The 10115-nt window shown below is 36.4% G+C and overlaps 1 protein-coding gene across 3 annotated transcripts in view; it reads left to right on the forward strand.

Annotated features, from left to right (window-relative positions):
- The first annotated feature begins 726 nt into the window (after positions 1–726).
- LOC106883618 (uncharacterized) overlaps positions 727–10115 on the forward strand; it is a 13871-nt gene continuing 4482 nt past the window's right edge. The window contains exons 1-2 of one of the 3 annotated variants that reach the window (XR_008263867.1): positions 727–992; positions 3022–3113. The gene's annotated coding sequence lies outside the window, so the exon portion shown is untranslated. Of the gene's footprint in view, positions 993–1020; positions 1271–3021; positions 3114–10115 lie in introns of those variants that run through there. The other 2 variants (XM_014934713.2, XM_052966887.1) reach the window with 2 other exon arrangements.

The raw sequence follows: 10115 nt of genomic DNA on the forward strand, positions 1-10115 counted from the left end.
AAGAATTATTGAAGGAAGGGCTTAATTCACACACCTTACCAAAATACATGAAGAAACAAAGTCAAGGTGCGTGAATTACCCGATCCCATCCTAAATTATTTTCACACCAAACTCCGACATAATTGTAATCTACACAATATGAAATGCATTTGTAGAAATTTTTTATTTTAAAAATCGAGCTTTCGGAAAGTTATGAACAAATCAAGGTGTGTGAATTATTCCAAACTCGTCTACTTCCTTCGAAAAAAAAAAAAATTACAATAAATTCCAATGTAAGCCTAATTTACATCCTCTAAAATTTGTCTCTGGAAAATTTTATCAAAAAGTAAGTTTGTTTCGGAAAGTTTTTAAGAAACAAAGGCGGGGCGAGGACACATCGATAATTACGGAATAGAAGCGCTAAGCAGTGATATGTATAAATACAAATTTATTACCAGCTCAAATATGTTTGGGCAGTCACTGTATATTGTCATAGAAAAAGATTCTGTCAACAGAGAGAAATTTCCTCTCAATGACAAAATACAGTGAATAGCTTTATTACGTGTTCGAATATGTCCCAAGCATATTTGAACTAGTAACAAGTGTGTACATCTATAAGTTATACCCAGTTTCTGTCAATCCAACTTCACTTCCAAGACGTGAACCGAGACAAACGTACAAAAAAAAAAAAGGTAAATTTTCAGATTAACACCCGCACGATTTTCACTAGGGTGTTAGGGTGGGAATTCCGTCCCTAACCCTAACACCCAGGTGAAAATCGTGCGGGTATTAATCTGAAAATTTACCTAAAAGCAAAAACAAATATGCACCATATAAAGGTATAGAATCGAGCACCGGATGATATTTAAGAAAGCTCTTAACCATTTGGCAATTATAAAGCTACGTTATAAGATACACGAGCGAATATTGACGTAAGATGAGAAAATCCTGAAGCGAAGTTATCTCCTCTTGGGAGTTATAACGAAGCTGTGAATTTGTTGTGACCAGCTGAGGTAAAGGGATTTTTGATGTTTATTTCATAATTGTTCTTAGTAAACAGTTGTATATTTTGTTGACACACCTTTTATAAAGTTAGCCCTTGTATAATATCCATGGTACCACGTAGAAATATTGTTCCATGCACGGAATTTCGAACTATCGTTATTTTAATTAATGACGAAATCTGACAAACTTGTTTTGTTTCGAAAGAACTTTGGAATCCAATATTGGAGAATATCTTTTATAAGGAAAGTCAAAAAGAAATATTAAAACAGTCGAAGCTTGAGCCAAGGTATTTGTTGAAACATTTTTTTATGTTTCTGTTTTATGTAAATATAATTAGTTTCTTGTTTACTGCCATCGTCCGATGTTATTTATATCCTGTAGACGTAGACACGCTGTTGTTTAGTCCCAAAGTCAACATTACTTGAATAGACCCATGATTAAAGACGTTCCAATTACGACCATCTCGTCTAAGACTACTGACTAATGTGTCTTTCTCGTTTTTTAAGACAATAAGGTGAGCTGAAGGAACTTGGCTGCTATTTCTAGCATGTTGAACGTCTGCCTAGAGGATATTACTTGATGCGATCGTACACACATTGTTCCAGTTATTGTTGTTACTGTTTAAACCGAGGGTAGACTTGATCAAGCGGATATCTATAATCAAAAGCATTCCAGCCATGACCATCCACATCTGTTTTCTGCGGACAGCGAACTACATTATCGAATATATTCTTTCATTGTTTAAGACAGTGTAGTTTGAGAAGAGGTTGGCTGCTATTTCTTTCCAACAGATCTAATCACAGTCTCACTTGTCGCCAAATTGCTTCAATGAGCCTAGTTAATTAATATAACTGGTTTCCAGCTTCAACTTAATCAACAATAACAATGTTTCTTTTATTATCGCATCTTGTTAAAGTTGTTTTGACCAATAATACTAATTTAGTATTTTACATGAAGCTTATAGAAGCCTCCACGACATTAATCTCATTTCTGTGAAATTGCTAAACGAAGCTCGTGAGGTGCTTTTAAATGATTTCGACATAATTCTTTACTTAGCCGTAATTAAGTGATTGTTAAGCTCTGGCGCAAGAGCTTAGCAGTTATTTATAACCAGTGGATTAAACCACATCAATAGTTGTTGTTGTTATTATTATTATTATTATTGTTGTTATTATTATCCACCCGTATGCCTATACCTAATTAGTGTTAACTTTATCAACAACATTATCATGCTTCCCTTCAATCAAACCCTTATGTTGAAAAAAAAAAAAAAGAGGGGGCAAGGTCACATTAGATAATTTCGTTGTTGACCATGTGTAGTTTGACCGACATGTGAAGTGGAAGACACTGGATGGTCAAAGCTGAAATACCATTATCTATAAGGTCTTCTTCGACCAAGGTTAACAGGCAGAACCGAAACAACAGCAACAGCGTATAAACACGTGTTTAATGTTTTTATTTTGTCGTCCGCGTAATGCCTGCGTCTAGAGCTGTCTTAGCACTGCTATAGGCTCCCTGGCAAATCAATGCATTGGGCGCTACAATATCTATTTATTGACTTACATAGATTATAATTATGCCCTTAAGTCTATGAGACCACCCGAGCAATTGTCCTGTCTACACATACCCTAAGATGATATTCTGTATTAACATTTATACATTATTCAATCTTTTTAGAATAAAACTCGCTTGAAATCGCAGTATTAAAGAATTGCCTTCGCTAAATGTATTCGTAGGTTATATCCTATGCAGTGGTTAATTGAGTTACATCTGATTTGAGGAGGCCTAATTAAAACTTTTGCTTTAGTTTGAAAATAGTGTTTTACCGGTCTACAAAATATTTCCCAAACTATTACTCAGAGATGATTAATTCATTGTTGTAAAATGTGAGCAGTCTTTACGTGTTTGGCATCAAATTTTAAAGAATTACAGGGAAGTAAGTACACAACTAAATGAATAAAGGAGTGTTTTTCTCGTTAGGCAATTAATGACAATCTTTTAGCAATCTTGTTATTTTGTTCTCTTTGGTTTACTTAGCTGTCGGCAGGGCCGGATTAAGACCTGTAGAGGCCCTAAGCAGTTAAAAGATTTTGGTGACCCCCGTATATATATAATTCAGTATATAAACGGTAAATATTTCGTGTTTATTTTTTGTATACTTTTTACTTGAAACATTTTCTCCCACTGTTTTTAATTGTTAAGTCCATGAACACTTCGAAATATTTTCGATCATAGGCGCAGGAGTGGCTGTCTGGTAAGTTGCTTGCTTACCAACCACATGATTCTAGGTTCAGTCCCACTGTGTGGCACCTTGGGCAAGTGTCTTCTACTATATCCTCGAGCCGACCAAAGCCTTGTGAGTGGATTTGGTAGACGGAAACTGAAAGAAGCCCGTCGTATGTGTGTGTGTGAATATGTTTGTGTGTCTGTGTTTGTCCCCCCAACATCGCTTGACAATCGATGCTGGTGTGTTTACGTCCCCGTAACTTAGCCGTTCAGCAAAACAGACCGATAGAATAAGTACTAAGCTTACAAAGAATAAGTCCTGGTGTTGATTTGCTTGACTAAAGGCGGTGCCCCAGCATGGCCACAGTCAAATGGCTGAAACAAGTAAAGGAATACAAAAATATAAACCACTGCAGGCGGAAGTAAAGAATACGCACACCACCCTTTTCGACTTAACCCTAACTCTAACCCCTAATCCTAACCACTGGGTGTGCGTATCCTTTACCTTCGCCCCCACTGCGAATATATTTTAGCAAGTTTAAAATGATTTCTTTTGTCCTGTAAACCATTTACCATTCCTGTGGTGCCACCCTTCTCTTGATGCCCTAAGCACTTGCTTATTTTGCTTAATGACTGACACTACTTGTTTTGCTTAATGATTGACAGTGCTTGTCTAAGTTTAATCAAAAATGTAATACCTGCTTAAGATAGATATAATGAGATGATCATATCTGCTGACTGGTTCAATCTCTATGCAAGTAGTTGACATTTCTTTACCTCAATGTAGAAATATTACCATTAAAGATTAGTCAGATGAAATTGTTGATCCCCACCCTAACAACAACAACAACTGTGTGGCGGTGCAAAACTTAACTCGAAAGTAAAAAAAAAAAATTCATCTGTAATCACCATCATCATCATTATTCAATGTATACATTTCTATGCTTGCATGGGTCCGACAGAATTTGTCAAAGCAGATTTTCTACAGCCTGATGCCCTTTTTGTGGTCAACCCTCGCCTGTTTCCAAATAAGGTAATATTTGTCCATCAGCAGACATGCTTTTCATGGAAGATTGGAAATGAACAACTTCACTTGTATGATGGTGATGTACATTTATGACCATCATGTGATGTCAAGAGAAGGATACACACAAATACACACATGTATTCATATGATGGGCTCCTTTCAGTTTCCATCTACCAAATCCACTCACAAGGCTTTTGTTGACTTGAGGCTATAGTAGAAGACATTTGCCCAAAGTGCCATGCAATAGGATTGAACCTCTGACCACATGGTGGGAAAGCAAGCTTCTTAACCGTGCAGCCATGTCTCATCCTTATCATCACTGTTCAAAAATCATAACATATTGTTAGGAAGAATACGTGAGTTCTGATACTATATAGATTTAATCACTACTGGATATGTCAGCTGCAAAAGCAGTTGTCGTTTAGACCCCAGTTTAGGCTTGATCTGAGATATTGTTTATCTCACACAAGTGAAGTGCATAGCCAGCCAAATGGTTTGGATGTTGAGCTCACAATCATAAATTTATGGGTTTAATTCCTGAACTGGACAGTGTGTTACATTCTTGACTAAGGGCTACATTTCACATTCCTTTAATCTACTCCACTGAAATGAGTATTGGTGAAGCCCTCTCTTGTTTTAGCTATCACATCCTTTACTAAGTCCTGGGTAGGTCGGTCAAGAAGGTTTATATAACCAGCTGGAGACGATGTCTCCTGGGGCTAAATTGCAGCAACATTCATCCTAAACCAGGACTCCAAAGTACTGTCGGTGAATATCTCTCATTGTGAGATTTAAAAATAGTAATTTTCTATTTGTTGTTTGTTCCTTCTTGAGCCATGCCTGGCTCATAAGGGCCGGTGTCATTGGCGTATAGGTTCCCCACCTGAATGGGACCCTGGTCTGTCACAGGTGAGCTGCAAGATGCAGGAGGAAAGAGTGAGAGAAAGTTGTGTCAAAAGAGTCAGCAGAGGTATGCCATTACCTTCTGCCAGAGCCACGTTGAGCTTAGGTGTTTCGCTCATAAACACACACATCGCCCGGTCTGAGATTCGAACCTGCGATCAGTCAACCATAATTCCGCTGCTCTAACCACTAGGCCACGTGCCTCCACCAACCACTTAGGAACCTAAGATAATGAGCAAAAGCATGCTACATGTTACATAGTCACATTTGCTTGCAAGTGCCAGCTGAAGTTTAGTTTATATCTGTGACTACATTATTGGCTGGTTATGTTTGAACTTTCTGTTATATGTGTGTGTGTGTGTGTGTCTGTCTGTCTGTGTTTGTCACCTTCCCTGTTACTTCTGCTTGACAACTGGTGTTGGTTTGTTCACATCCCCATAACTTAAGATGTTCAGCAAAAGAGACCGATAGGATAAGTAACAGTCTTAAAAAAAAAAAAAGACTCGTAAGTACTGGTTTGGATTTATTCAACTGAAACCCTTCAAGGTGGTGCCCCAGCATGGTTGCAGTCCAATGACTAGAACAAGTAAAAGATAAAAGAGGTCCAAAATACAATATCAAAGTAAGAAGTCCAATCTAAGGACAATTACAGCCATAAACTTATATCCTGCTCTGATCACTATGATGTATTGTTTGGCAAATCACATTACATTGTTGCCTCTGTCCACCTAGCTGATAGCAGTTCTCACTCCCTTTTCATAATTAAGTGATGAGTTGTAAGAAGAGCAGCTGATTGTGAAAAGGTTTCTGTGCAGAATTTATGAATGTAAGTATAATGGTAGTTAGTTAAGGAAGTAAAAAAAATAGGTGCGAAATGGAGAGTTGTGTCAGCCAGAAATTCTCTAAGGTATGTAATCTGTAATTAGAAGTATGGGTGTGTTAATGGCTATTAAGTGGGTAGTTTATACTTTTAAATGTAGTTAGGAGGAATTATATACTCTCTGTTTTAACAACTTCCAGAACTGCTATTTCTGTTTCACAATGTGTGGCAGTAGTAGAGGCAAATTTATGAGGCTTCAGAAAGATGGTTGACAGAGATATAATTACTACAAGAAGTTTTTAATGGTCCTGTTGGGATATAGCAAGACAGATAGGCAGGCAGACAAGTGAGATATTTAATGGTCCTGTTGGGATACAGGAAGACTGATAGGTAGATAAACAGTGGAATAGACAAGAAATGAACCAGACACGAAATTACTATAATTATATGTGGCATAAATGAATTTATTATCTGTAACACACCTCTTGGACATGGATGTCCGAGAAGTTTTTCTTTTCTCTTTTTTTCTATGTAGAAGGAAAATGACAAAAAGAATTCTTTCTGCTATGGACACAAGGCCTGAAATTTTGTGGGGAGGGGCAAGTTAATTACATTCATCCTAGTGCTTGACTGATACTTATTTTATTAGACCTAGAAGGATTAAAGTTGGAGTCAACGTCAGTGACATTTGAACTCACAATGTAGAAAGATGGAAGAAATGCTACCAAACATTTGTCTGGTAATGATTCTGTTAGTTCGTTGCCTTAGTAACAAAAAAGGAATGGTTGTGAATACAGTTCAGGCCTTCTCTCCTCCACCTACATCAAATAATGTTCAGAAATTTCAGCCTGCTTGGTCTCTTCAGAGGCAGATGTCCGGTAGTAGCTAACAGCCAAATCTCACTGTCAACGATATAAAATTTCAATGTCTCTTCAGGCACTCTGAGCTTATCAAAATCACATGATCTGGCAGTTCTGATACCCATAGTAGATCATTTTTGTCTGCTAACAATATAAATACGAGTGCTTTTATGCACCATACATCCATATGAGAGGTCTTCTGAAGGTAAATAATGCAGTATTTGGTGTTCTAACAAAACATTCATGTTAAACTGGACATAAAGATTGCCTTTTGATATTAGCACTGCTTTTGTCACTATTAATTGTCTTTTGATAAGCCTGCTGGCTATTTGCAACATCAATGCCTAAAAAGACATTGAAATTCTATATATCTTTGACAGTGAGATTCAGCTGTTATGTTAACTACTTAGGAGTCTGTCATTGTGGGGACTGTGCAGGTCAAAATCATGTGATCTGGTAGTTCTGGCGCCCTTAGCAGATGATTCTCATCTGCCAGTGATGTAAATATGAGTGCTTTTATGCACCATGCATCCATATGAGATGTCCTCTCAAGGTAAATGATGCAGTATTCTGTTTTTTAACAAAACATCCATGTTAGGTTTGACATAAAGATTGCCTTTTAATGTTGAGAGAATTTTAATTGAATGTTGTGAAGGTAGAGAAATGAACTACATCCATGAGACTTATACTGAAGCTGGAATGTTGTATCTACAAGTGCTAATTTCTATTTAGTATAATCAAATGGGAGCCACTACATCACTGCTCAACCTGCTAGAAACAGTAACTAAAATCTCCCTCAACTCACAACTGTCTTCAAAAATGTGATGGGCACTAGTATCAGGATAAGACTAATGGTGTTTAAATCTTAGAATTACACTTGCTGACCTAAAAATGTTTTGACACAATTTCATGTCATTTGACAGACAGTGTGAATACTAGCTGTGACTAAACGACATGTGATATGTATAAGAGATATACAAGTCACGAATGAGAATGTTGAAAATAAGATTAAGATCAGCAGTGAACTTAATGTATAGATCGATATTAATCAAAGTTTTGTCTCAGTTCTGTTTGAAGCAAACTGAAAGACGTTCTGCACTAAATGAAGATAAAAACATATGTAGGTTTATATAGAGTAAATATAAATGCCTGTACAGCTGTGTGGTTGAGAAATTCACTTCCCAACTACACAGAAAACACACAGATAATCTTACTGTGGTATGACGTCACCGGCTGGGCAGCTGACCGCTGAACCGAACGTGGTGTTGACCGGAACTGGGAGCTGACATACCGTATTTTAACGTGTATAAGGAACCCTTTTTTGTTAAACATTAGGTTAAAAAAATATGGGAGTTTCTTATACATGGATAGTATAATCCCTTACGAATCCTTTTTTTCCAAATTTTAAGCCCCCAAAATTAGTGGGGTTCCTTATACACGTTAAAATCCGGTACTTTTTAACTGTTGTAAATCTAATCATATCACAAACTGACATTCTAATAACAAACTTCAGAAATTACAGCTACATTAAACGGCAACATTGTCAGAAAATGGCTTTTAGGAACTTAGTGTACGCCAAATTACGAAGGCACACATCGTAAAGGTCTTATTTCTGTCAGTTGAAAAGTTGGCGAATGCTGACCATTTGAGTACCACCATCACCCTTTTTCTATCATTGGTGAGCAGAGATGTTAGACTATCAGACTAAATACCTACCGCATTTAGTTGAGGCTCTTTACATTTTAAGTTCAAATCCAGTCGAGGTCAAGTTCGCTTTTGGATGTTCCGAAATTGTTAAAATAAGTACCAATCCAATATTTGGATCGATTTAATACTGTTATAAAACACTCGAGATGTGAATGGAAATATAAAATTATAACAGAAAACTAAAGCATTTCTGCTTTTGCGATGAAAGACCAAACGTTTCATCCTTTAATGAGCAAAAATAAAAATTTCTTATTATTCTGTTATTATGTGTTCTGTTACGAAAATATTATAATTCGTTTAGGTGAAAGTTTTACACTTCAGGACAATATTTTTTCATAGGCTCGGGTGCAGGGGACGCAAGCACACCTTGTAATTTTTTTTGTGGGGTGGGGTGTCAATGAAAACGCTTTGAACATCCTCCTGAAAAACTGGGGTTAAAATAATAATTGCACCCCCTAAGCAAATTTCGTTCCCGTTCTTAAGATTTTTTAAAAAATACATTAATCCGAATGCAGAGATATTAAAAGATATTCACAAGGGAGAGAACTGTTAAATAACTCCTCGTATTTTAGTGTTCATAAATGTGGCTGTGTGAGTTTGTGTAGATTTTAATCTTTTTAATTTTGTGGTACACTGGAAGTTGGACAAAAGAGTTATTTGCACATTTCACATGTAAAGTTATAAAAAAAAAATCTGTTTTCGATTCTAAAATTTAACAAAAAAAAATTATCTTCAGGCTTTTTAATTTCAATCTTTTAATATGCATATATTAACATTTTGTACTATATTTTCTTTTGTACAAATGATCTAATTTTGCTATAAATTATGCATCTTTTAATTTTTTTTAACCATACACATAAACTATCACATTGATTTATTGCATGGATTTCACTGAACAAATATATTTATTCTAAACTGTATGAGTCACCCATGAGACATGTTAATAACTGATAAAACATCCATTAAACTTCCATTTATGGATTTTTTTTTCTACAGAATATATAAGCCCTAATGGCTTGTTTTTCACAAAAATTACTTTATGGAGGGTAGCATTCCAATGATGGACATGACAGTGACTTGCACCTTTCTGATACCTGTGTTCTGTATATTTCTTCAGATTTGAATAATGTGGTTTGAACCACAGTAAAGAGAAACTCCATCAGCATTGGGAGTCACTGGTGACTCCCAATGGTAGATTAAGAATATAGCATAGATTACTGGTGACTCCTATAATATATTAAGTATATAGCATGGGGATAGCATCATTGGTAACCCTCAGGACAAGAAAAATGTTAATATATGCATATCAAAAGATTGACATTAAAATACCTGAAGATTTTTTTTTTTTTTTGCTAAATTTTAGATTTGAAGACCATATGCACAGGAGTGGCTGTGTTGTAAGTAGCTTGCTTACCAACCACATGGTTCCAGGTTCAGTCCCACTGTGTAGCACCTTGGGCAAGTGTCTTCTGCTACAGCCTCAGGCCGACCAAATCCTTGTGAGTGGATTTGGTACACGGAAAATGAAAGAAGCCCGTCGTGTATATATATATGCGTGTGTGTGTTTGTGTTTGTTCCCCCCAGTATC

This window comes from Octopus bimaculoides, chromosome 4 (assembly GCF_001194135.2).
Source record: "Octopus bimaculoides isolate UCB-OBI-ISO-001 chromosome 4, ASM119413v2, whole genome shotgun sequence".
Classification (NCBI taxonomy): domain Eukaryota; kingdom Metazoa; phylum Mollusca; class Cephalopoda; order Octopoda; family Octopodidae; genus Octopus; species Octopus bimaculoides.